The sequence below is a fragment of the Mandrillus leucophaeus genome, unplaced genomic scaffold (assembly GCF_000951045.1).
Source record: "Mandrillus leucophaeus isolate KB7577 unplaced genomic scaffold, Mleu.le_1.0 Scaffold929, whole genome shotgun sequence".
NCBI lineage: Eukaryota > Metazoa > Chordata > Mammalia > Primates > Cercopithecidae > Mandrillus > Mandrillus leucophaeus.
In genome coordinates, this window is record NW_012110130.1 from 376,148 (window position 1) to 401,755 (window position 25,608).

The 25,608-nt window shown below is 44.8% G+C and overlaps 1 protein-coding gene across 1 annotated transcript in view; it reads left to right on the forward strand.

Moving 5' to 3' along the window:
* Window positions 1-2,799: 2,799 nt before the first annotated feature.
* Window positions 2,800-25,608, forward strand: part of ZBTB5 (zinc finger and BTB domain containing 5) — a 51,052-nt gene continuing 28,243 nt past the window's right edge. The window contains exon 1 of the mRNA XM_011970116.1: window positions 2,800-3,040. The gene's annotated coding sequence lies outside the window, so the exon portion shown is untranslated. The remainder of the gene's footprint in view (window positions 3,041-25,608) is intronic.

The following is a 25,608-nucleotide window of genomic DNA, read 5'->3' on the forward strand; positions in this document are numbered from 1 at the left end:
AGCTGGAATTACAGGCATGCGCCACCAAGCCCAGCTAATTTTTTGTATTTTTAGTAGAGACGAGGTTTCGCCATATTGGCCAGGCTGGTCTCAAACTCCTTACCTCAGGCAATTCACCGGCCTCGACCTCCCAAAATGCTGGAATTGCAGGCGTGAGCCACCATGCCCGGCCTAAGGAGGCCCTCTTAAAACGTCTCACCACCACCTCCACTCCTTCCCTGAATGACATTATGAACATTTGATAGTATCCTTTCACATTCAGCCAGCCATACATTCACAAACTTTTACGTGTACCTCCGCATGCAGGTACCTGTATGTATGTATGTATGTAAGTGTGTATGTATATATGTATTTATTTATTTTTCTGAGATGGAGTCTTGCTCTGTCCTCCAGGCTGGAGTGCAATGGCGAGATCTCGGCTCACTGCAACCTCTTTCTCCCTGGTTCAAGTGATTCTCCTGCCTCAGCCTCACGAGTAGCTGGGATAACAGGCGCCCGCCACCATGCCCAGCTAATTTTTGTATTTTGTTAGTAGAGATGGGGTTTCGCCATGTTGGACAGGCTGGCCTCGAACTCCTGACCTCATGATCCACCCTCCTCGGCCTCCCAAAGTGTTAGGATTACAGGTGTGAGCCACCGCGCCTGGCCGCAGGATTTTATTACTTTCGTTTTGCATCTATGGGAGCCATAGTCATGAAGGAGCCACGATACTTATCAAATTTTTGTAATCTTTAGTTGCACATTTAGGTTTGTTCTCCACTCCCCCTCTCCCCCCACCCCCGCCCCTTGTACTAACAAAGCTGTGGTAAAGAGCCTTGGGTTTATTATTCCACATCTTTGTATTTGGGTAGCATATATTTCTAGAAAGGAATTGCCAGCTAGAAGGGAACAAACGCATGTTTTAAATTTTGATAGATACTACGAAGTGATAGTCAAACAGGGCATCAGTGATACTCCCGACCACAATATAGCAGGTGTCCACTTCCACACACTCCTAAATTCAGAATATACAATTTTAAAAAGTTTTGTGAGCCTGTAAATCTGAGTAATCTAGGTCATGGCATTTACCTTTGAGAGCCACATACGCAAAAGAATCTCTCCTATTGCCTGGCTTACTGTCACCATTCCATATTTTCTTTATTTTACCAATGAATCTGGCAGTAAAATATGTGTGATGGCTATAGAGTGTCAGCGAATCTTAAGGAAAAGAATTAAACATCAGACTCCACCGAGGCCTTCAAGAAATCCATGCAAACAGGTTGCTTTTTGATATCAACACATCCGACCGGTAACTGAAGGGATGGAATCAGCTGTAGGGGTATCCGGTGTGTTCAATTCTGTAAAGCGGAGAGTTCCTCCCCCCGCCTCTCGCAACGAAATCTCACTCTGTGGCCTAGGCTGGAGTGCAGCGGCGCGATCTCGGCTTACTGCAACCTCCGCCTCCCGGGTTTAAGTGATTCTCCTGCCTCAGCCTCCCGAGTAGCTGGCTGGGATTACAGGCGCCCGCCACCTAATTTTTGCATTTTTAGTAGAGACGGGGTTTCACCATATTGGCCAGGCTGGTCTCAAACTCCTGACCTCAGGCCATCTGCCCGCCTCAGCCTTCCCAATTGCTGCGATTATAGGCGTGAGCCATCGCGCCTGGCCAGGAGTTCCATTTTTATGGGAGCTCCTCCAAGACCCTTAACCCCCACCCCGAGGAGAACACAGCCATGTTCGCGAGCCTGCCTTTGTCTCCAGAGCCAAGCAGCGCTCCCAGACAAGCTGCACAGGAGAAGGGAGCTTTTTTCTGCCGTCCTCACCCGAAGAAAGGGGGCTTCTTCCCTGGGCCCTGTGCCCGATGCTGAGGGCTCGGGTTCTCTCTCCCAGTGTGCACCTGGAAACCCGAGCGTCGCCCCGGCGCTCGCACTTTTCAGACCGCGTCTCATACAAGTACGCGACCCTTCCACGTTTGGGACATGAATGGGAGAGCTTAGCGCTTCCTATTTTGTTTTTTGGGGTGCGGGTGATTATGAATCTGGGCACGGAGACGACAGGCTTATATGACCTGCGGCTCAGTGCGAGGCCAGGCGCCAGGCTCCTGTGGCGCCACCGTTTCCAGACGCGCAGCCACCCGGCTGGACGAGGGGCGGGGTGCGACCTTTTTTATTCGCCGTTTTTACCCTGGACTTCGGCTTAGTTCAACCTAAAGAGCCTCTTGGAATCTTATCTTTCCCAACATCCATGAAGTGGGAACTCAAATCTCCAACCCCGTACTTGTGTGTGTTCAGCGAAGGGAATTCACCCCGGGAGAAGAGCCCTGGGTCACTAAAGGGCCGGGCACCACGTGGGTGGAAAAATCCTTCAGGACCAGCCAATGGCGGTAAGGCTGCCCTGAGGGCCCGCCTCTCGGGCGCCCTCAGACTTCACGCAGTCGTTGTTATGATTGGCGGAATTAGGCGGAAAGCCCGCTTGCCTAAACCACAGAGGGTTTTGATTGGTTGCAGCGAACAGCTGCATTTCTATAGTCCAAACCTGGAGCGGTTTACTGATAAATCCCGCCCTAAAAGGCATTTGTTAACCGTTGTACGTGTTGTAAGGCAAAGGGTGATTGGTCAGAGAGCTCACGGAATCAGTCGGTAGTAAACACAACCAGACTCCAGGGACCGTGGATTGGTCAGTTTTTCTGGGGGCCAAAGAAATTCCTCCGGGTTCCGCGCGCCGGCTGGCTGCACTCTTACCCCGGCCCCGCCCTCCCCGTTGCTGATTGGTTGTAACCCCACCGGGGGAGGAGGAAAAGGGCGGAGTAGGCGCTCTTGCATTACGTCACGTCCGTTTATCCTCAGGCGCCGCCGCGGTGTTCCCAGAGTGCCGCGGCGAACTGGCTGAAGGAGCTAGGGTACTAGAGGCGGGGTGGGAGGGGGGCGGGCGGAAGGGGGAGGAAGTCCCATAACGGAGACGCAGGTCTGGACGTTCCCACCTCCTCTGACACTGCCGAGTCCGATCGGAGAGGGGTCACCGCCTCCTTCAGCGAGGAGGAGGGGGGCGGAGCCCGGCTCAGGTGAGGAGACCCCGTCAGAGAGTGTCGTGATGGCGGGCGCGCTCACGTGGGGAAGGTTGAGCACCAGGGGCGCGCCAAGGCGTCGGGGAGCGCGCAGACGTGTACTGGTGCCCCTAGCCTACCCTGACTGTGTTCCTGAGGGGGCATTGTTACCGTCAGAGCGAAGGCCAGGCGGGTTCTTCTGCGCAGGCGTCCCCGGTGTCCCGACGCCAGGCTGTCTGCAGGCTGGGGCGGGAGCTGGTACCCCTGCGGATCTCTGGCTGGCTACGTAGGTTCCCGAATGGGGTGGGAAAGGCCTCAGGCCCAACGGCCTGGTGGAATGAAGAGAGGATCTGCTGCCTTGCGGGATGGGGTCGGACGGCTCCCTTGCCCCCATCCTGGGTCTTCTTGAGCGACGAGGTTTGATTTCACCAGAGCAAGGCCATAGGCAAACTGCCATCGGGAGCCGGCGGCCGACCCTGGAGGGGTGGAGCCAGTGTTTTGGAATGCACCAACTTGTTAAGAGAGGACTGAAGTGTTTAATAGGCATTTATTGAATGCCCACTACTCCCAGGCTTCGTGCGAGGAGCTGTGGGGGATGCGGTGGTTAGTCACTGCTGTCCCATGTTCTCCTGTTTGGAGGACAGATTTGTATGTAAATAATAAAAGGCAGTGAATTAAGGGGAGTTGAAGGTTAGTTTTTTCCTTTAAAAATGGCCATTTTTTTTATTAAGTCAGCATTCTGGCATAGTGAAGGGTACTATGGAAACTAATTTTCTGAACAGAAGACAAATCATAAATAATTTGGAGGAAAAAATTTAGGTGAAAGCACAGTAAAGTCTTGATTCCTAAGTAGTAGTCTCTGACTCTAGTTAACTTGAATAGAAGAAACTCTTCACCTTCAAAAATTGAAGCAAAAATATTCCAAAGCATGTTCTCTTATTTTTCACTTGTATTAAGTAGAAGACGTTACAGGCTTTTCTTTAGAAGTTGAAGAGAATGCTGTGCCTTAGTCATTATTGGTAATTTGTTGTGCTAGTATGGGCTGTTGTGCTTTAGATGTAAAAGGCTGGGTAGAACTTGCTTTTCATTTGCCTAAACTCTTGTGATATCTGTGGTGACGGTGGTTGGCAGTAAGCTAATAGTTCAGAGGGAAAAGACCAGATGGGAAGAAGAGAAGGATTTTAGAGAAAAGCCCCTAAGCCAAAGGAAACCGTTCACTGTTCCTTTTAACCCTTCTGGAAATCTCATCAAATTTGGGAAGATTGACCTGGCCACCACAGCCAGCTTGGTGACCTTACAGGTAAGACTGCCTGGTGGGGACCTGTTCTGGGCCCTTGGGTTTTGCTGAATAAGCAGACTCTTTTTTTGAGGAGTCCTGAAGTCAACCTGTTTACTAGAGATTTGCACCTTTCCCTAAAAGTTGTGTCAAAACTTTTAGTTAGCTGAAGATGCTGGATTTTGGTTAATTGATATGTCTGTAGCAAAATTCTGAAAATGGTAAGATTTGGAGGAAAGGCATCTTACAAGCTTAAGAGTGAACGCTCTCAAAAGAGACTCACAAGACTGTCCCCAAAGTGGAAGTAATAAAAAATCACTAGGATATCAAATAGTAGTTAAAGAACTCAGCATGAATTATATCAAATTGGAGACTTAAAAAAATCTTGTGTTCAGTGAATTTGACAAAACCTGGTGTAGTGCTGACAGAGAATTTTGAATCTGGCTCACATTCGTTTTGGAAATGGGAAAAAGAACCCAAGGTATTGATTCTATGTTAGCTTTCAACTTTTTTTTTTTTTTTTTTTGAGACAGAATCTCGCTCTGTTGCCCAGGCTGGAGTGCTGTGGCCGGATCTCGGCTCACTGCAAGCTCCGCCTCCCGGGTTTACGCCATTCTCCTGCCTCAGCCTCCCGAGTAGCTGGGACTACAGACTCCCGCCACCTCGCCCAGCTAGTTTTTTGTATTTTTTAGTAGAGACAGGGTTTCACTGTGTTAGCCAGGATGGTCTCGATCTCCTGACCTCGTGATCCGCCCGTCTCGGCCTCCCAAAGTGCTGGGATTACAGGCTTGAGCCACCGCGCCCGGCCTCAACTTTTTTTTTAATGTGAATTAATTTTAAATACTTTCCCTCTGTCAGTTTTAGGCATGTGATTTTTCTTTTACTGTATGTAATATTTCTCAAATATGGATGTTGTCTAGTAGAGCCAGTTTTGTTAGCGTAGCGGGTGGGATGGAATGTAGCACTACACTGCCTTTTGTCTAAGTGTGAAGTGAACTTCTCATCTCCTAAAAGACTAGCTGTTTCTGAGTGAACTATTGTTCTTTACTTATGTTTTCATCATTTTCACCACTGAACAGTGGCTTTTAATTTCAAGATCCAGTTTTGGAGGTGCCTTTCATTTTATTAGTTATACATATGTTTCCTAAAAGCTTTGATTTATCTTGACATCCCAAACAGATTAGGAACTGTGTTGGACTACTATTATAATAGATATTCTTACTCTCCAAGATTATTTTATTGGTGATGTTGGATTTTTCTTAACCACTTTGCCAACAGGAGTGATGCGCCACCCACCACCCTCCACCCACTGGGACCACTTGTGTTACAGCTTGTACCCGCATTTAGTGGTTCCCAAACCCTTGTCCCTTGTTCAAGAAGAATGAGGTTACTCTGACAATTCGAAGGGTGAGGAAGGCAGAGAAGAATTTTATTGAGTGCCTCAGAGAAGAGGACATTCAGGGGTGGTCCCCCACCCCTGCAGTCAGGTGGCTTCTTTCCCAGTGTGGCTGGTTCTGGGGCTTCTTAGGGACTCAGAATGGGGAGTGTGTGCTGACTGGTTTCTGAGTATGCAAAAAGGTTAAAGGGAAGGCCGGGTGTGGTGGCTCACGCCTGTAATTGCTGCAGTTGTGGAGACTGAGGTGGGCAGATTGCCTGAGGTCAGGAGTTCGAGGCCAATCTGGCCAACATGGTGAAACCCTGTCTCTACTAAAAATACAAAAATGAGCCCAGCATGGTGAAGTGCGCCTGTAATCCCAGCTACTCGGGAGGCTGAGGCAGAAGAATCGATTGAGCCTGGGAGGCAGAGGTTGCATTGAGCTGAGAGCCTGCCACTGCACTCCAGTCTTGCAGACAGAGTGAGACCCTGTCTCAAAAAAAAAAAACAAGGTTAAAGCAAAGACACCACTCAAAGGTGGGTACGACAGTGTAGAAAACCAATTAGGAAAGGGGTAGGTATATGTAAAATAGGTGAAAGTTGGGGATCAATCAGAAGAAAGCACATCAAACGGGAAGACAGGTTCTCAGTCTGGTCCATGGATTTGACTTGTAGCTTGGCTTTCAGGCTTTAAACTGTCTTTGGCTTGGAGGTAGGGTTTCACTGGGGATGTGCCCCTATCTGCCTAGGCATTTGTCTGTCTCCTGCCTCTATCATTAGTAGTCATTGGCAGTCGGTTTTCCTTCTTCCTTGAAGACAGGATACCGTAACTAAGCATTATGCCATAGCTCAATTGGCAATTTTTTTCCTAGTGTTACATGAAATAATGCGTTTTATAATCACAGACATCTTAGATTTTTTTTTTTTTTTTTTTTTTTTTTTTTGAGACGGAGTCTGGAGTGCAGTGGCCAGATCTCAGCTCACTGCAAGCTCCGCCTCCCGGGTTCACGCCATTCTCCTGCCTCAGCCTCCCAAGTAGCTGGGACTACAAGCGCCCGCCACCTCGCCCGGCTAGTTTTTTGTATTTTTTAGTAGAGACGGGGTTTCACCAGGTTAGCCAGGATGGTCTCGATCTCCTGACCTCGTGATCCGCCCGTCTCGGCCTCCCAAAGTGCTGGGATTACAGGCTTGAGCCACTGTGCCTGGCCGTATAGACATCTTAGATTTAATAAAATTTAGTAAAATTAATAGACTTTTAGCCCAGGTGGCACACACCTGTAGTCCCAACTACTTGGGAGCCTGAGGCAGGAGGATCACTTGAGTTCAAACCAGCCCAGGCAACATAGTAAAATCCTGGCTCCCTGCCCCCCATAAAGTGTCTTTTGTACCCAACTAATTCATTATAATTGTAACCAGTGAATTTTCCTATTTTCCTAATTTGCTTTCCTGCTCTGGAAAATGTTTGTCACTGAAAAGAAGCCTATCGAGAGTGATATTTTTCCTTATATAAATGGAAATTAACAAATAAAATGTTCATTTTACAGATTTTAAAGGATGACTAAGTGATAGGTCTACTCTTTGGAAATTATACTTGGTCATCTGTTACTTTGTATGATAACAGGTTTACAAATGCCTTTATTCCTAATTTACTTTTTCTTTTGAGACAGTGTCTCACTCTGTCACCTAGGCTTGAGTGCAGTGGTGCAATCTGATTTCAGCTCGATGCAACTTCCGCCTCCTGGGTTCAAATGATTCTTGTGTCTCAGCCCCCCGAGTAGCTGGGACTATAGGTCGTGGCACCATGCCCCACTAATTTTTGTATTTTTTGATAAAGACAGGGTTTCACCATGTTGGCCAGGCTGGTCTTGAACTCCTGACCTCAAGTGCTCCACCTGCCTCGGCCTCCCAAAGTGAGTGATTACGGGCATGAGAGCCACTGCACCTGGCTGATTGCCAATTTCTTAAGTTTAAAATGCTTAAGGTGAGTTGCTCCCCTTTTTTTCTATGCTTGATATTGTTGACATGGTATAATTAATTTTTCAGTACATCTTAATTAGTCAGTTATAATTTAAAATCCACTCAACCATCTTCCTCTAAAAATGCAAAGCTTTCACCTTTATAGTCCTTATGTTTTAGTCTTTTTTGCAAAGAGAATTTGAGGAAGAAAGACCGGGAAAAGAAAATCCAGTGTTTGGGCATTCGGTTGTGGGAGGAGCCCAGAAATGCTACAAAAATCTAAACACGTTTAAGTTACTTACATTGTACTTATTTTGAATAGATGATCAAAAGCAATTCTGCAGGTCAAGTATAGGTCACTTGCTGAGCATTATTGATTTGATAAATGATTAAGAAGTGAAGGCATATACTGCTTTGAAAGTAAACTAGGTGTAAGAAATGGATTAAGTCCATTTTCATTTTCTCTTTTGGAAAGGCACCGTAATAATAGTGTCTCCAATGCTTTGTCATAGTTTTCATCTTGATAAAAGTTTAGTTTTTTTTTTTCTTTCTACTTTGTTCTGTTTTGCTTTTGAGATAGGGTCTTGCTCTGTCACCCAGGCTGGAGTGCAGCGGGATGGTCATAACTCACTGCAGCCCCAATCTCTTGGGCTCAAGCAACCCTCTCACACCCAGCCTCCCAAGTAGCTGGAACTACAGGCATGCACCACCACGCCCAGCTAATTTTTGTAGTTTTTGTAGAGGTGGGGGTCTCCTTATGTTTCCCAGGCTGGTCTTAGACTCCTGGACTCAGACATTTCTTCCACCTTGGCCTCCCAGCATGTTGAGATTATAAACGTGAGCCACCATGCCGTGCACCCAGCTAATTAAAAAATAATTTTGTAAAGAAGAGGTTTCACTGTGTTGACCAAGCAGGTCTCAAATACCTGGCTTCAAGTGAGCCTTCCACCTCAGCCTCCCAAAGTACTGGGATTACAGGTGTGAGACCCTGCATCTGGCCTAATTTTTTTGCGGGGGGAGTGTTCGCTTTTGTTGCCTAGGCTGGAGTGCAATGGCGCGATCTTGGCCCACTGTAGCCTCCCCCTCCCGGGTTCAAGCGATTCTCCTGCCTCAGCCTCCCGAGTAGCTGAGATTACAGGCATGCGCCACCATGCCCGGCTATTTTTTTATTTTTAGCAGAGACAGGGTTTCTCCATGTTGGTCAGGCAGGTTTCGAACTTCTGACATCAGGTGATCTGCCCGCCTCAGCCTCCCAAAGTGCTTGGATTACAGGCGTGAGCCACCGTGCCTAGCCAGACTATTTTTTTTCATTAAGAAATAAGTTTCTTGGCCAGGCCCAGCACTTTGGGAGGCTGAGGTAGGTGGATCACAAGGTCAGTAGCTTGAGATCAGCCTGGCCAATATGGTGAAGCCCTATCTCTATAAAAATAAAAAAAAATTAGCTGGGCGTGGTAGTGCACGCCTGTAAGCCCAGCTACTCGGGAGGCTGAGGCAGGAGAATTGCTTGAACTGGAGGTTGCAGTGAGCTGAGATTGTGCCACTGCACTCCAGCCTGGGTGACAGAGTGAGACTCCACCTGAAAAAAAAAGGAATAAGTTTCTTTATCTGTCAGGGGCAAAAGACAATGAAAGACATGTTTAAAAATTGTTTGTGCTACACATCAATTGGGATTGGAAAGAAAAGAACAATTTTTTTTTTTTTGAGATGGAGTTTTGCTCTTGTTGCCCAGGCTGGAGTACAGTGGTGCGATCTTGGCTCACTGCAACCTCTGCCTCCCAGGTTCAAGCGATTCTCCTCCTGCCTCAGCCTCCCGAGTAGCTGGGATTACAGGCATGTGCCACCACGCCCCACTAATTTTTTGTATTTTTAGTAGAGACGGGTTTTCTCCGTGTTGGTCAGGCTGATGTCAAACTCCTGACCTCAGGTGATCCACCTACCTCAGCCTCCCAAAGTGCTGGGATTACAGGTGTGAGCCACTGTGCCCTGCCAAGAAAACATTTTTTAAAATTGTTTAAATATTTTGGGGGGCAACTGGGATGGGTGGCAGACAGCATTTTCTAGGGTGTCAAGACATTCAGATTTCTTAAACATATTAAAATACATGTAGTCTCAGATTTACAGGCAGCTAAAAGAAGCCACTAATAGTTGGTTTTTATGGACTTTTAGATGCATTTGTGAAACTTTTATGATATTTAAAGTGTTAACTGGCTAAAGATGTTCTTTCATGTAGCTATTAAAGTGGCAAGCTAGTTATTTAAAATTTTAGGAAAATGTAGCGCAAGAGAAAAAGAAATTTCTAGACAGGTACAGTGCAAGTATAAAATTCTAGCAGGATGGGCCAGGCCCAGTGGCTCATGCCTGTAATCCCAGCACTTTGGGCGGCTGAGGCAGGCAGATCACAAGGTCAGGAGTTCAAGACCAGCCTGACCAACATGGTGAAACCCTGTCTCTACTAAAAATACAAAAAATAAATAAATAAATAAATAACCGGGCATGGGTGTGTGCGTCTGTAGTCCCAGCTACTCGGGAGGCTGAGGCAGGAGAATCACTTGAACCCGGGAGTCAGAGGTTGCAGTGAGCCGAGATCATGCCACTGCACTCCAGCCTGGTGACAGCAAGACTCCATCTTAAAAAAAAAAAAAAAAAAAAATTCTAGCAGGATGAGGCAGTTACATTTGCCATAAATTATTTTGAAGTTTCAATGTAGTGCTTTCAGACTCTATCATGTAAGTGACTTCCTGTGGCATGTCAGTCTTTAAGGCAGCACTCTGCTAGTGGGTCACTTCATTGGTCTGTTCTTGTGTTGCTATAAAGAAATACTGGGTAGCTTATAAAGAAAAGAGGCTTAATGGCTCACAGTTCTACAGGCTGTACAAGCATGGTGCCAGTACCTGCTTGACTTTTGGGGAGGCCTCAGGAAACTTTTACTCATGGCAGAAGGTAAAGTGGGAGCAGGCGTGTAACAAAGAAGTGTGGCACCTTCCTACCCTCTCACTGCAGCTTGCTCCAAAGCACTGAGACAGTGAAAGAGATCTAACCTAACCAACTCCATCTTGGTTCTAACTCCAAACTGTCCTTGTTCATTCCTGGGCATAGGCTGAACTAACTTTGGGAGGAACTTAGGTTATAGTTTATAGTTTTTGAAAACAAAGACAATAACAGTCCTTTCCCAAAACAAACCTCCTCCTTACCTGGGGAGGACTGCCTTTGTAGGACTAACAGTAGCCACAAGATTAGAAATTATGGCTCATGCCTGTAATCCCAACACTTTGGGAGGCCAAGATGGGTGGATCACCTGAGGCCAGGAGTTCGAGACCAGCCTGACCAACATGGTGAAACCCTGTCTCTACTAAAAATACAAAAAATTAGCCAGTCTTGGTGGTGTATGCCTATAGTCCCTGCTACTCAGGAGGCTGAGGCAGGAGAATCGCTTGAACCCGGAAGGCGGAGGTTGCAGTGAGCCGAGATCATGCCATTGCACTCCAGCCTGAGCAACAAGAGTGAAACTCCATCTCAAAAAAAAAAAAAAAAGAAAAGAAATTATGGTTTAGGAGTCACGCAGCTGGAGGCTACCAGATTCTGACCCTCCCTAAACTGCTCCTAAGATCAATGCTTGAGATATCTTGCAGACCCCCGCATTTGATGAATCAACTGGCACCACCCAGATCAATAAACTGGCTCATCTAATCTTGTGGCCCCCACCCAGGAACTGACTCAGCAGAAGAAGACTCCTTTTGATGTCATCTTTGACCTGACCAGTCAGCACTCCCAGCTCACTGGCTTCCCCCCAACCCACCAAGTTGTCGTTAAAAAACGCTGATCCCCAAATGCTCAGGGAGACTGATTTGAGTAATAAATAAAACTCTGGTCTCTTGCACAGCTGGCTTTGCGTGAATTACTCTTTCTCTATTGCAGTTCCCCTGTCTTGATAAATCACCTCTGTCTAGGCAGGGGGCAAGGTGAACCCATTGGGCAGTTACAGTGGGAAAAGATAAAGCTCGTCCTGCTTCCTCCTAATCTTCCAGACTGAGGTCTCTTGACATTGGGGTCTGTGGTCTGTGATGGTAGCATGTGGTATTAGCAATGAGAGGATTTAAGTAAAAGAAGGGGAGAAGAAAAACCCTTCCTGCCACCTCTTCAGAGCACTTGCTCTCATTTTCATTCCCTTCACTGTCATTTTATACACATCTTTTCACCCGCACCTCCAGCCCTTAACCCTGACCCTGCCTTTCAGCTCCATCCCTTCACTCCCTCCAGTTCCCTAGTCCTTATTCCTAGCCCTTGTTCATGCTCACAACTACATTCTTTTTATTTTTTTATTTTTAATTTTAATGGAGATGGGAACTTGCTATATTGGACAGGGCATTCTCGAACTCCTGGCCTCAGTCCTCCCACTTTGGCCTCCCAAAGTGCTGGCATTACAGGTGTGAGCCACTGTGCCCAGCCTCAGCTACATCTGTTCCCTCCCCTGAGTGTCCTCTCATCAGTCACTGAGCCCATGTCTTATTGGGGGTTGTTCTCATTACAGCAAAGTGAGATTTTGTACCTGGACATGGGTTTATACAGCTTCTTCTTCAGTTATTGAACTAGTTGGGTAATGTTGGTCCTAGAAATGAGTAGACAGTCACTGCTTGGGAGTCATACATAAGAGATAATATGTGTAAAGTACCTATAGAACCTGACTTTTGGTAGGTATTCAACCTTCTCATCTTCCCCCTGCATCACCCAGCTAATAGAAACATAGTAGTAAGTGATGGTGCAGTGTTAATTAACAAGGCACTGGTGCTTTGGCAGTTTGCCACCACAGTAACAGGTTTAAAGGATACTCTGTGAGTGATCCCAGGAGGCTACGTTATTGCCAGGGAAAGGCTGGGCACTTTATTCCACAAATTTGAGTAACTCAACGTATGTGTAAGTTGAAGGCTGCCTTTGCACTAAAGTTTCATTTATCTTATATATATGTGTGTATATATACACACATATATATAAACACACACACATATATATTATTATTATTATTATTTTTAGATAGGGTCTCACTCTGTTGCCCAAGGTGGAGTGCAGTGGCATGATCTCAGGTCATAAGCCTCTGCCTCCTGGGTTCAAGCGATTCTCCTGCCTCCGCCACCCAGAGTAGCTGGGATTCCAGGTGTACGCCACCACACTCAGCTAATTTTTGTTTTTTTTAGTAGAGATGGAGTTTTGCCATGTTGCCTGCCCAGGCTGGTCTGGAACTCCTGAATTCAAGTGATCCACCCACCTCGGCCTCCCAAAGTGCTGGGATTACAAGCACAAGCCACTGCACTGGGCCTATCCTATATTTTTGAAGAATGAGAGTCTATGTACATGAGTTTCTTCATAAATGTAAAACTTACTTAAGTGGTAGTCAGACTTTTGCCCTTAGAGTTCCATTACACATTTAAAAATTATTGATGACTCCAAAGAGCTTTTTTGCAAGTTATAGTTTTCAGTATTTAACATATTAGAAATTAAAGTTGAGAAAAAAATTAAGTACTACATTTATTTGTTAAAAAAGTATATGTGAACATAAAACATTTTTATAAAAAAGCGGTTTTAAAAAAGTAGTGAAGAGAGTGACTTTTCTTTAAACTTTATTTTTTCTAATAGATTTAGATTTACAGAAAATTGTAAAGATAGTAGAATTTCCATATATCTACACCTTGTTTCACCATTACCATCTTAACATTAGTATGGTATGTTATAATTAATGAACCACTATTATTGTAACATTATTACATAATAACTTTATTAACTAAGATTTATTCTTTATTCAGATTTTGTTAGTTTTAATGTTCTTTTTCTATTCCAAGATCCCATCCAGGATACTGTAACCACCCAGTAGGTTCACCTTGCCGACTGCCTAGACAGAACCGATTTATCAAGATGGGAATTGCAGTAGAGAAAGAGTAATTCACGTAAAGCTGACTGTGTGGGAGGACTGGAGTTTTATTATTTGTCAAATTAGCCTCCCCCAAAACTCAGGGATCAGAGTTTTTTGTTTGAGGGTTTTTTTTTTTTTTTTTTGAGACTTTTTTTTTTCTTTTTTTTGAGACAGGGTCTTGCTCTGTCACCCAGACTAGAGTACAGTGGTGCGATCTCAGCTCACTGCAACCTCTGCCTCCCAGGTTCAAGTGATTCTCCTGCCTCAGCCTCCCGAGTGGCTGGGATTACAGGCGCCTGGCTAATTTTTGTATTTTTGGTAGAGACGGAGTTTCACCATCTTGGCCAGGCTGGTCTCAAACTCCTGACCTTGTGATCCATCCACCTCAGCCTCCCAAAGTGCTAGGATTACAGGCATGAGGCATCGCGCCCAGCCGGGGATCAGAGTTTTTAAAGGTAATTTGGTGGGTAGGGGGCTAGTGAGTCAGGAGTGCTGATTGGTTGGCTTGGCGATGAACTCCTAGTGTGTCCAGAATTTATTCCTTTCGGTGGTTTCTTGGTCTCGCTGACTTTAAGAATGAAGCCGTGGACCTTTGCGGTGAGTGTTACAGCTCTTAAAGATGGTGTGTCCGGAGTTTGTTCCTTCAGATGTTCAAATGTGTCTGGAGTTTCTTCCTTCTGATGGGTTGGTGGTCTCGCTGACTTCAGGAGTGAAGCTGGAGACCTTCACTGTGAGTGTTACAGCTCTTAAAGGTGGCACATCCAGAGTTGTTTGTTCCTCCTGGTGGGTTCATGGCCTTGCTGACTTCAGGAATGAAGCTGCAGACCCTCGTGGTGAGTGTTACAGCTCATAAAGGTAGTGCGGACCCAAAGAGAGTGGCAGCAAGATTTATTGTGAAGAGTGAAAGACCAAAGCTTCCACAGTGTGGAAGGGGACCCGAGTGGGTTGCTGCTGCTGACTCAGGTGGCCAGCTTTTGTTCCCTTATTTGGCCCCACCCACGTCCTGCTGATTGGTCCGTTTTACAGAGTGCTGATTGGTGCATTTACAGTCCTTTAGCTAGACACAGAGTGCTGATTGGTGTGTTTTTACAGAGTGCTGGTTGGTGTGTTTACAATCCTTTAGCTAGACACAGAGTGCGGATTGGTACATTTTTACAGGGTGCTGATTGGTGCGTTTACAATCCTCTAGCTAGACAGAAACGTTCTCTAAGTCCCTACCCGACCTGGAAGCCCAGTTGGCTTCACCTCTCAATAGGGAGTCAAAGCTGTTCTCTTATGCTGAGTCAGTTCCTGAGTCAGTTCCTGGGTGGGGGCCACAGAACTGGTTGGCAGGTCCAGGTGGGGCTGTTCTGTTGTTAGAAATGTAAAAATCTGAAAAGACATCTTAAAAGGTCAATCTTAGGTTCACAGTAGTGGTGTTATCTTCAAGAGTAATTGGGGAAATTGCAACTCTTTTTTTGTTGTTGTTGTTGAGACGGAGTCTTGCTCTGTCACCAGGCTGGCAGTGGCATGATCTCAGCTCACTGCAACCTCCACCTCCCGGGTTCAAGCGATTCTCCTGCCTCAGCCTCCCAAATAGCTGGGATTACAGGCACGCGACACCATGCCCAGCTAATTTTTATTTGTATTTTAGTAGAGATAGGGTTTCACCATGTTGGCCAGGATGGTCTCTATCTTGACCTTGTAATCCAACCACCTTGGCCTCCCAAAGTGCTGGGATTACAGGTGTGAGCCACCGCGCCTGGCCTGGGGAAATTGCAACTCTTATGACCTCTGAAATAATAGCTGTTAGTATTGTTATAAATAAAGTTTCAGTGCCACAAAAGAAATAGCACTCGAACATAAAATTTTCTTTTTAATTCTCAGCAAGGCAAGTTACTTCAGTAGAAGGGTGCACCCTTACAGATGGAGCAATGGTGAGCACACATTTGGACAAGGGAGGGGAAGGGTTTTTATCCCTGACACGCATGGCCCCCGCTGCTGTGTCATTCCCCTATTGGCTAGGGTTAGACCGCACAGGCTAAACTAATTCCAGTTGGCTAATTTAAAGAGAGTGTTGGGGTGAGTGGTTTGGCGGGGAAAATGGTCATGACAGAGGAAGTCATCAGAATGAGTCAGGGTGGAGCAGGTAATCAAAATGAGTTGGGTGGAGTAGGTAATTGGGATGAGGGTGGAACAGGTAAAGAACAGGTAAAGGGAATGAGTCAGGGTGGAGTAGGTACGAAAAAGGTTGCTTTACGAGGAAGTTTAAAAGTAGCAGGCAAATAATTGAACATACTGACATACTGATTCTTTGAAAAGAAATTTGGAGTTTATATCTAACAATCCCTCCTTTTGCATTTCCTTACAGTTCTTTTTAAATTTTTTAACGTGTCTTGGCTTAATTGTTTTGCTTGATTTTCCAAAAGAAGATGCTTCTCTGGATAAGGTGGAAGATAGTTAAGGGAGGTTTTACTAAGTGCCGTTTTTATGAGCCTCTGCACCAACCCACGGATGCATGGTATGACGCAGCACCCAACCAGAATAAGTACACCCATTACAACTGTGAGGGAAGTATGAATTGAGACTATTATTCCTTTCTATTTACTGAACCACTTTTCTGGCCATCCTGTAAAGGGGTCATTTACCTCTGAGTTGTTGGCTAACTCATTGGACAGAGCAGTCAGACCTTGCAATGCCTTTGTTGTACTTCCATCGGGGTGGTGGTATTTGGGATGAAGGTACAACATTGAGTTTTAGTCATAATGCAAACTCCTCCTCTTTCTGCTAATATCATGTCTAAGGCTATCCTATTTTCTCAAGTCATCTGGCTAGTAGCCCCTAATTGCTCAGCTATTCCTTTAACAGCATCTCTAGTGTAGTTAATAAATCGCTGTTGGTTGTAGTAGGTGTAGTTTATTCAGTCTTCATTTTTATTAATTGTCATCTACCAAAATACTGACTCAAATCCTGCAGCTATTTGATTTCAGGCATTAAATTGATGTGATATTCCCTGTGGGACTCTTAATTGTGTCTAAATAGACGTGAGAGTCAAAAGACCCATAAGGGGCTTCTCTCGCTTTACAAAGATCTTATTTTTCCTTCCTCTGGTTGATGAAATGCCAGGGTGAGATAGCCAATTGGACTAAAGCACAAGTGCCACTCCAGTTATTTGGCAGAGTGTCCAGTAAAGGTCCACCACAATACCACCGAACATCCGCTTGGGGATGTACAAGGCCTGACTGATTGATAAGTTCTTGAAAACTCTTAAGCTCACTGGATCCCTTTGGGTCTCCAAGGAATGCCAGGTTTCCTCCCTGTTGTGAGAGACGCAAGGTGAACTTAGTATTGGGAGGTGGAAGCTGGATGGCCCTTGGAGGCAGACTGGCAGGGTGTCGGACTTCGGGATATAGCAGAGAGAGAGCTTGGCACAACTTACTACTCCGGGCTATAGAATCCTGGAAAAGAGCTGCTATGCAGCCCACACCTGGTTGACTGGAGGACCACTTTAGTGGAAAGGGGATAATCTGGGTCTCTGGCCTGCTGTGCACACAGCATAACAATTGTTTTTGTTTAATGTGCAGACAGAATGTTTGATGTGTCCCATCCAGTATTATGCATCTTGGTATCCTGTGTTAATTGCCAAGGTTTAAGTCTAGCTTCTACGATGCTCTAGTAAAATGAATGTGTGGTTTTAGGAAATTACAAAAACCGGTTGGGGCAGTCCATCTTTGCTCTTTAGTGGTCTACAGAATGTTGGACCAACTGTAGCATAAAAGCTCAGCCAGCATTGCAGGACAAGACTCCTGGTTGACACTGGGGTCTTTATCAAAATTTCTCCGGATTAAATGGTCCCAATTTACTAAGGCCCAGTCTAAGGAGAGTCAGGAGGGACAGAGGTACTTTTCTGAAGTAGAGAGCTGTCGACTTGGCAAGTCCCCCACAGGGTATATAACAAGGCAAGCATCAAATGCAACAGTTTGAAGGGAAATTGACTTGGTTATAACAAGATGGTCAGCAATAGAGTGAGGAAAGAAGGAAGAGTAATAGAATACATGAAAGACAGTTAAATTTTTCTTAGCCTTAGTTTGGAAGGGTTTTCCCCGGGACCATGGCCCAACACTCTGGGGAGGGTGGTGCTTTCCTGACTCGGGTGTGATGAGTCCATCCCATTTCCACTGTATGAATAGCAGTCTCGGTGGTTAGCAGCACAAAGTAGGGTCCTTCAAGCCAGGCTAGTTCCAGTTTTCCTCCTTTTCACCCTTTGATGAGAACATGATCATCAGGCTAGTGCTGGTTTACCAGAAGTTCTAGGGGTGATACCTGTGCAAAAAGACTTTTAGTTTTGAGGGAAAGGAAAGTTGAAGATAAACCAAGTATATAATTCTAAGAAATTGATCTTTTGTTTTAAATGTGGGGACGTCAGCAGTGGACTTTATAGTCCTTGGTGCCTTCTGAGAAATTTCCTTTAGCACCTATTTTTATTAGTTTTTAGACCAAAGAAAGCCAAACACCATTTTATATTTGACAATGCTTCCTGTATGATTTTTATACCAAATAAGCTAAATTTCACCTTTATATTAGTGTGTTATTAATGTTAAACTCAATTTTAATAAAATCTTGTAGACATATTTATCCAATTTTAACATCTGACCACAAGGTAAGATTTTTATAGACTGTTTTTAACCTTTTATAATTTTTGTTAAAGAGCAGGTTCGTGCTTTAAGAAAAACCCGTTGTGCTTTTATTTTAATGCCCAGTTCACAGAAAAACTGGATGATACCCTTTTAACTTTAACCAGTATGTTTACACACACAATTTCCTTTACGATTAACATTTTAAAACTTGCCTAAACCTTCAAAACAAAAAAAATTTTTTAACCTTTTAGTATAGGTAAAAATTTACATTCTTATGCCTTCTTATAATCCCTTTACCAAAAGTATATTTTACTTTCCATATACACCTTGCACATAAACTGTTTCTTCAATAGTTTTACATTCAGGAGGCCTAATTACTTTTAAATTACAGTGTTTCTTGCTTAAATTCCCTTTTATAACACTTTTTTTTCCACGCCTTTCATAGACAATTCTTCGACATGCCTCAGCTTTCTGACTTGTTGCAAACATCCCTTTCTTTAAACAACCAGTTAATTTATTTTAGGACAAGAATTTACCAATATAACATTCTTTTTACATAAATTCTCCCCCGATGCTTTTTTTCCCCAAAGATGTTAACCATTCTTTTCCAAAGTGAACTTCCTTCATGTCTGTGGACTAGACTGCCTAAGACCACAAGATTAGAAGTTAGGATAATACATGTTACACTGTTAACTTTTAGCAAACTTTACTTTTGTTGAAAACCGTGTAAGTTTGGGATTTCAGTTATCCTTTGCTATTAATAAGACCTTGTTTAGACCTAATTAACTTAGAATTGGTATAGATGGTTCCTTCCTGGTTCTGTAAGCAACTTTAAGGCTTGGCTGAGTGCAAACAGTTCACATGTTTGAGCAGACCAATTACTAAGTAATTTTCCTAACTCTGCTTCTGCAAGAGTTTCCCTGTCAATTACTGAATACCCATTGTGTCTTCTTCCCCTCAGTCACCTAGGAGGAACCATCTAGCCTCCTGTCCTGAAGGGAGATCCTCCTAGGTCTGGTCAGACCTTCATATGGTAATTAATTAAGATTTAGATCCCCTGTTGGGAAACCTGCTGGGTTAAGGGAATTATCAATGGTTATTGTTAAATCATCTTTTTCTAACATCTTTTTCTAATAGCCCCATACTTTAAGATTTTTGAGTTAGTAGGCTACCTTTCTCTTTTTTTTTTTTTGGACTTAAGATAGTTGTGAACTGGTGAGGTGTGTTCACAGTGAGGTTTCCTCTAAAAGCTATTTTTCTACTTTCTTCTGCTAGCAAAGCAGTTGCTGCTACAGATTAAATGCATTTGGGCCATCTGAGGGTTACTGGGTTAAGGATTTTTTGATAGGAAGGCTTCGGGTTGTCAGTGGCCTCAGTGCTTTCAGGCTACGCCCTTGTTTACACTGACAACAAGGTGGTATTGAAGTGTTACAGGGTCACCAAGAAAACCTTCAATTATCAATTACAGGTTTTAAATTTACCCTGGCTTTTAAAGGAATAGGGTATGCTGTTTTCTCTTTACTACTCTTTTTCTTTTTCTCTTTGACTTTCTGTCTCTCTCTTTTTCTCTCTTTGACTCCCTCTTTGTCTCTCTGTCTCTCCCTCTCTCTGTCTCTCTCTCTCTGTCTTTCTCTCTCTTTCCCCTCCCTCTCTTTCCTCTCTGCTGTTCTTTCCCTGCTTCTGCCAGCTGCTTATGCTGCTGTTCTCCCCTCTCCTTCCCCTTCCCCTAGAGGGACCGGCAGGAGTGGAGCTACTCTTTCTTCCCCTGAGAAGAAAGGAAAGGGGAGTTCTGAATATTTTTCTTACTTCCAGAGGTTTTTGTGAGGTTCAACCCCCGCCATGGGGATTTCTCACCTCTTTGTGAGGTTCAGCCCCCCTTCATGGGGATTTCTCACCTCTTTCTGAGGTTCAACCACCCACCGTGGGGATTTCTCACCATTGTTTTTTGTTTGTTTTTTAATGGAGTCTCGCGCTCTGTCCCCCAGGCTGGAGTGCAGTTGCACAATCTCAGCTCACTGCAAGCTCCGTCTCCTGAGTTCATACCATTCTCCTGCCTCAGCCTCCTGAGTAGCTGGGAGTACAGGTGCCCACTACCATGTCCAGCTAATTTTTTGTATTTTTAGTAGAGATGGGGTTTCACCGTGTTAGCCAGGATGGCCTTGATCTTCTGACCTCGTGATCTGCCCACTTTGGCCTCCCAAAGTGCTGGGATTACAGGTGTGAGCCACTGCACCCGGCCAAACTCTCACCTCTTTTTGAGGTTTAACCCCCCCCATGGGGATTTCTCACCTCTTTTTGAGGTTCAACACTCCCTCATGGGGATTCCTCACCTCTTTCTGAGGTTAACCCTTCCTGCCCCCGGTGGGGATTTCTCACCTCTTTATAACTTCCAAGACCGACTAAGGAATACTTCACTGCCCCCCGCGGCTTTCTTTCCCTAGTCCCGACTAAGGAATGCTTTACCGCCTCTGCGGTTTCTCTTTACTTGGTATGTCCTAACCGAGGAATGCTTTACCATCCGTGGCTTTTTCCTTAGTCCCGACCACCAAGGAAATACTTCACTGGCTCCTGTGGTTTCTCCTTACTTGGTCTGTCCACAGAGTGTTTGCCACAGTATGTGAGGATCCTTTACACTAGGTTGCTGGCCAGTTTTTTTTTTTCTGTGTTGCTGAGAGCTCGGGTTATTCTTTGCACTGGGTGGGTCTTGATTTCTCACTCCTGAGGCTGCCACAAAGGGGCAGGGTGCGCCTCCTCACGAGAGAGAACCAGAGACCGCCCCCAGAGGGGAATGTAATCACGGACGAGCCCCCAAATTGTTATAAAGTTTCGGTGCTGCAAAAGAAATAGCACTCGAATATAAAATTTTCTTTTAATTCTCAGCAAGGCAAGTTACTTCAGTAGAAGGGTACACCCTTACAGATGGAGCAATGGTGAGCGCAGACTTGGACAAGGGAGGGGAAGGGTTCTTATCCCTGACGCACGTGGACCCTGCTGCTGTGTTGTTCCCCTATTGGCTAGGGTTAGACCGCACAGGCTAAACTAATTCCAATTGGCTAGTTTAAAGAGAGTGTTGGGTTTGGTGGGAAAAATGGTTATGACAGAGCAGATAATCAGAATGAGTCAGAGTGGAGCAGGTAATTGAAAAAGGTTGCTTTACGAGGAAGTTAAGTTTAAAAGTAGAAGGCAAAGAATTGAACATACTGAAATACTGATTCTTTGAAAAGAAATTTAGAACTTATATCTAACAATATTTAGAATTCCAGCTGCTCTCATCCTAACTTGGTGGCTGGTGGCCTTTCATTTGTTTTACTGGAAGAGCCTAGCTTTGGAGAAGGACTGTTATTTAAACTATAAACTAAATTCCATCCCAAGGCTAGTTCAGCCTACACCCAGGAATGGACAGTGGTTTGGGGGTTAGAAGCAAGATGGAGTTAGTTACGTTTGATATCTTTTACTATCATAATTTCTTTAGTTATAATTTTACAAAGGTGGTTTCAATAACACATCATATTTAGTCATCATGTCTCCTTAGGTTATTCTTGGCTGTGAAAGTTGCTTATACTGTAAACCAAAAAGTATTTGAGACAAGTTTCAATCAATTTAGAAAGTTTATTTTGCCAAGGTTAAGATGTACCCGTGACACAGCCTCAGGAGGTCCTGATGACATGTGCCTAAGGTGGTTGGGGTACAGCTTGCTTTTATACATTTTAGGGAGACATAATACACCTCTGTATGTATACATGTATGATTTACATTGGTTCAGTATGAAAGGGCGGGACAACTCAAAGGTAGGGGGTGTTTCAAGTCATAGGTAGATTTAAACATGTCCTGATTGGCAGTTGGTTGGAACAGTTGTTATCTGTAGAAAAGAATGTCTGGGCTATGCTGAGGGGTTGCAGAGATCTAAGTTTTATCATGCACATGAAGCCTCCTAGTAGCAGGATTTAGAGAGAATAGACTGTAAATTTTTTTTTTTTTTTTTTTTAATCACACTTAAGGTCTGTGTTCGTGTTACTGCTGGAAGGGTATAATGAGGCATGTCCAGCCCCTACTTCCTATCATGGCCTGAACCAATCTTTTTTTTCTTTTTTTTTTTTTTTTTGAGATGGAGTCTCTGTCTGTCGCCCAGGCTGGAGTGCAGTGGTACGATCTTGACTCACTGCAAGCTCCACCTCCCAGGTTCACGCCATTCTCCTGCCTCAGCCTCCCAAGTAGCTGGAACTACAGGCACCCGCCACCACACCTGGCTAATTTTTTGTATTTTTAGTAGAGATGGGGTTTCACCATGTTAGTCAGGATGGTCTCGATCTCCTGACCTCGTGATCTGCCTGCCTTGGCCTCCCAAAGTGCTGGGATTACAGGCGTAAGCCACCGCACCTGGCCTCAACCAATCTTTCAGGTTAAATTTTAGGATGCCTTGGCTGAGGAGGGAGTCCATTCACATGGTTGCAGGGGTCCTTTTAACTTTATTTTTGGTTTACCATGCTTTCCTTGTTTTCGATAACTTTGATAGAGTACCAGTCAGGTATTGTAAATAGGGAAAAACTCTCTTTAAACCATGATTTTCCCCTGTTCTTACACCACAACAATCATTAGCACAGAAGAAGACTTCTATGGCCTAATGTGGGTTTTTTCCCCCCACACAAGGGGCGTGGACACCAACTTGGTATCCTTCAATTTAGTTCCAAATATAGGAAACAGGAAACTTACCTTGACCCCTTCACGGGCCTTGTGACCTGGGTGCCTCACTTACTTGGCTCACAACTCTCAACCCCTCATGGGAAGGGGAGCATGCAGGTGAGTGGGTGCCGGAACCAGAGCAAGCGCTTTTGGACACCGTCAGGGGCAAAACTTCATGCGGCCCTGCGGCAGTGTCTAGGTGGCTACACACAACCCCTGAAGCCCCAGAGGGTGTGTGTTACAGTGTGTTCTTTTAGCTTTGCCATCCACAGATGGCTTAAGTGTTAACAGCTCAGTGTAGGGTCAGTGTGACAGCCTTTTGCACCCATGCCCAAGTCCTTGTCCGGCATCCACGAGGAATGAGGTCGCACAAACAAATTGAAGGGTGGTGAATGGGGCACCAAATTTACAAAACAAGCCTGGAGTATCTTGTGGCACAAGAAAGTAAGTGCTTAAAAACAACAAAATAACATGAAAATGGGAGTATGAGAAAGGGATTCAGGCTCCAACAGGAGAAAGACTTCCCAATGGCCAAAGCTGGAACAATGTGAGCAAATAAATAAATCAGTATTTAAAAATACTGACGTAAGTGACTAAGTAAATAGACAAAGGAGTCAAATCTGCCATAAGAACAGCTAGACTCCAGGGGATTTTATTGCCCTACTCCTAGAATCAGCCATTTCTTCAAGGAGCCCTGGCTCTTTTTATTGAAAAATAGAATTTAAAACCAAGGTCTGCACACTAGGAATGCTCAGAGTGGCATTATTATGCTTTTTGTTTGTTTGTTTTTAAGAGATAGGGTCAGGCATCGTGGCTCACGCCTGTAATCCCAGCACTTTTGGAGGCCTAGGCAGGCAGATCACCTGAGGTCAGGAGTTCGAGACCAGCCTGGCCAACATGGTGAAACCCTGCCTCTATTAAAAATAGAAAAATTAGGCCAGGTGCAGTGGCTCATGCTTATAATCCCAGCACTTTGGGAGACTAAGGCAGCCGGATCATCTGAAGTCAGGAGTTCGAGACCAGCCCGGCCCACTTGGCAAAACCCCATCTCTACTGAAAATACGAAAATTAGCCGGGCATGGTGGCATGCGCCTATAATCCCAACTACTCGGGAGGTTGAGGCAGGAGAATCACTTGAACCCGGGAGGTGGAGGTTGCAGTGAACTGAGACCGTACCATTGCACTCCATCCTGGGCAAAAAGAGCAAAACTCTTATCTCAGATAAATAAATAAATAAAAAAAATTAGTTGGGCATGGTGGCACACATCTGTAATCCCAGCTACTCGGGAGGGTGAGGCAGGAGAATTACCTGAACCTGGGAGGCAGAGGTTGCAGTGAGCTGAGATCGTGCCACCACACTCCAGCCTGGGTGACAGAGTGAGACTCTGTCTCAAAAAAAAAAAAAAAGACAGGGTCTCACTCTATCACCAAGGCTGGAGTACAGTGGCATGATCATGGCTTGCTGCAGCCTCGAACTCCTAGGCTCAATCTATCGCCCCCCTCTGCTTGCTGAGTAGCTGGAACTACAAGTGCGCACCACTACACCCAGCTAAGCTAATACTTGGTTTTTGTATGTATATATGTATGTATGTATGTATGTATGAATGAGACAGGCTCTGACCGTTACCCAGGCTGGAGTATAGTGGTTCAGTCATAGCTCACAGCAGCCTTAAACTCCTGGGCTCAAGTGGTCCTCCCTGGCCTCAGCCTCCTGAGTAGCCAAGACTACAGGCACTCACCACCACGCCCAGCTATTTTTTTTTTTTTTTTTTTTTTAAAGAGACAGGGTCTTGCGATACTGCCCTGGCTGGAGTGTAGTGGCAGGATCACAGCTCATTGCAGCCTCAGCCTCAGCCTCTTGGGCTGAAGCCATCCTCCTACCTCAGCCTCTCAAGTAGCTGGGACTGCAGTGCACGCCACCATGCCTGGTTTTTTTGGTTTTGGTTTTTTTTTTTTTTTGTAGAGGCAAGGTCTTGCTATTTTGTCCAGGCTGGTCGCCACCTCTTGGCTTGAAGTGATCCTTCTTCCTTGGCCTCCCAAAGTATTGGGATTATAGGCATGAGCCACATACTTATAAAAAATTTTTGTAGAGACAGTGTCTCATTGTGTTACCCAGGTTTGTCCCTAATTCCTGACTTCAAGTGATCCTTCTGCCTTGGGCCCCCAAAGTGCTGGGATTATAGGCTGAGAAGCAGGGGCTGGCATGCCCATGCCCTGTTTTACATTTTCTGTAGATCTCTTTAATATGTAGTTTAATAGAAGACAGTTGGATTCTATTAAATGCTTCTGCGTTCAATTTGCTGTGATATACTACTTTGATTAAAATATACCAAAAAACTCCAGCATCACACAAATATGTAGTTGGAAAGGGAGGATTATTTCAGTAGCTTTTTCAGATAATTTTGGATATTCTTACTCTGATACCGTACCAAAACTCCACAAGTGGTATTTTCTTAAGTGATTAGTACATTGTGGAATCTGAAATTATGTCAATGAACTTTTCATATTCTGTTGCATTAAAATACGTTGGCTTTTGTTTTGTACCTTGAATGAATTTTTACCTATACGTTATTTTATAGCATTGTTACATGGCTATATGGTCATTTGGAAAATACTGATTTCAGAGTTATGCAGATCTTCCAAATGTGGAGACATTTATTATACAATGTAAAAAAATCACATTTCATTAATATCACCAATGATCTGTCAGAATAATTTGAGCATGTGGGAAGCTGTCAAGCTCACAGTGACAGATACAAGTTTTCCAAAATACTAATTTTC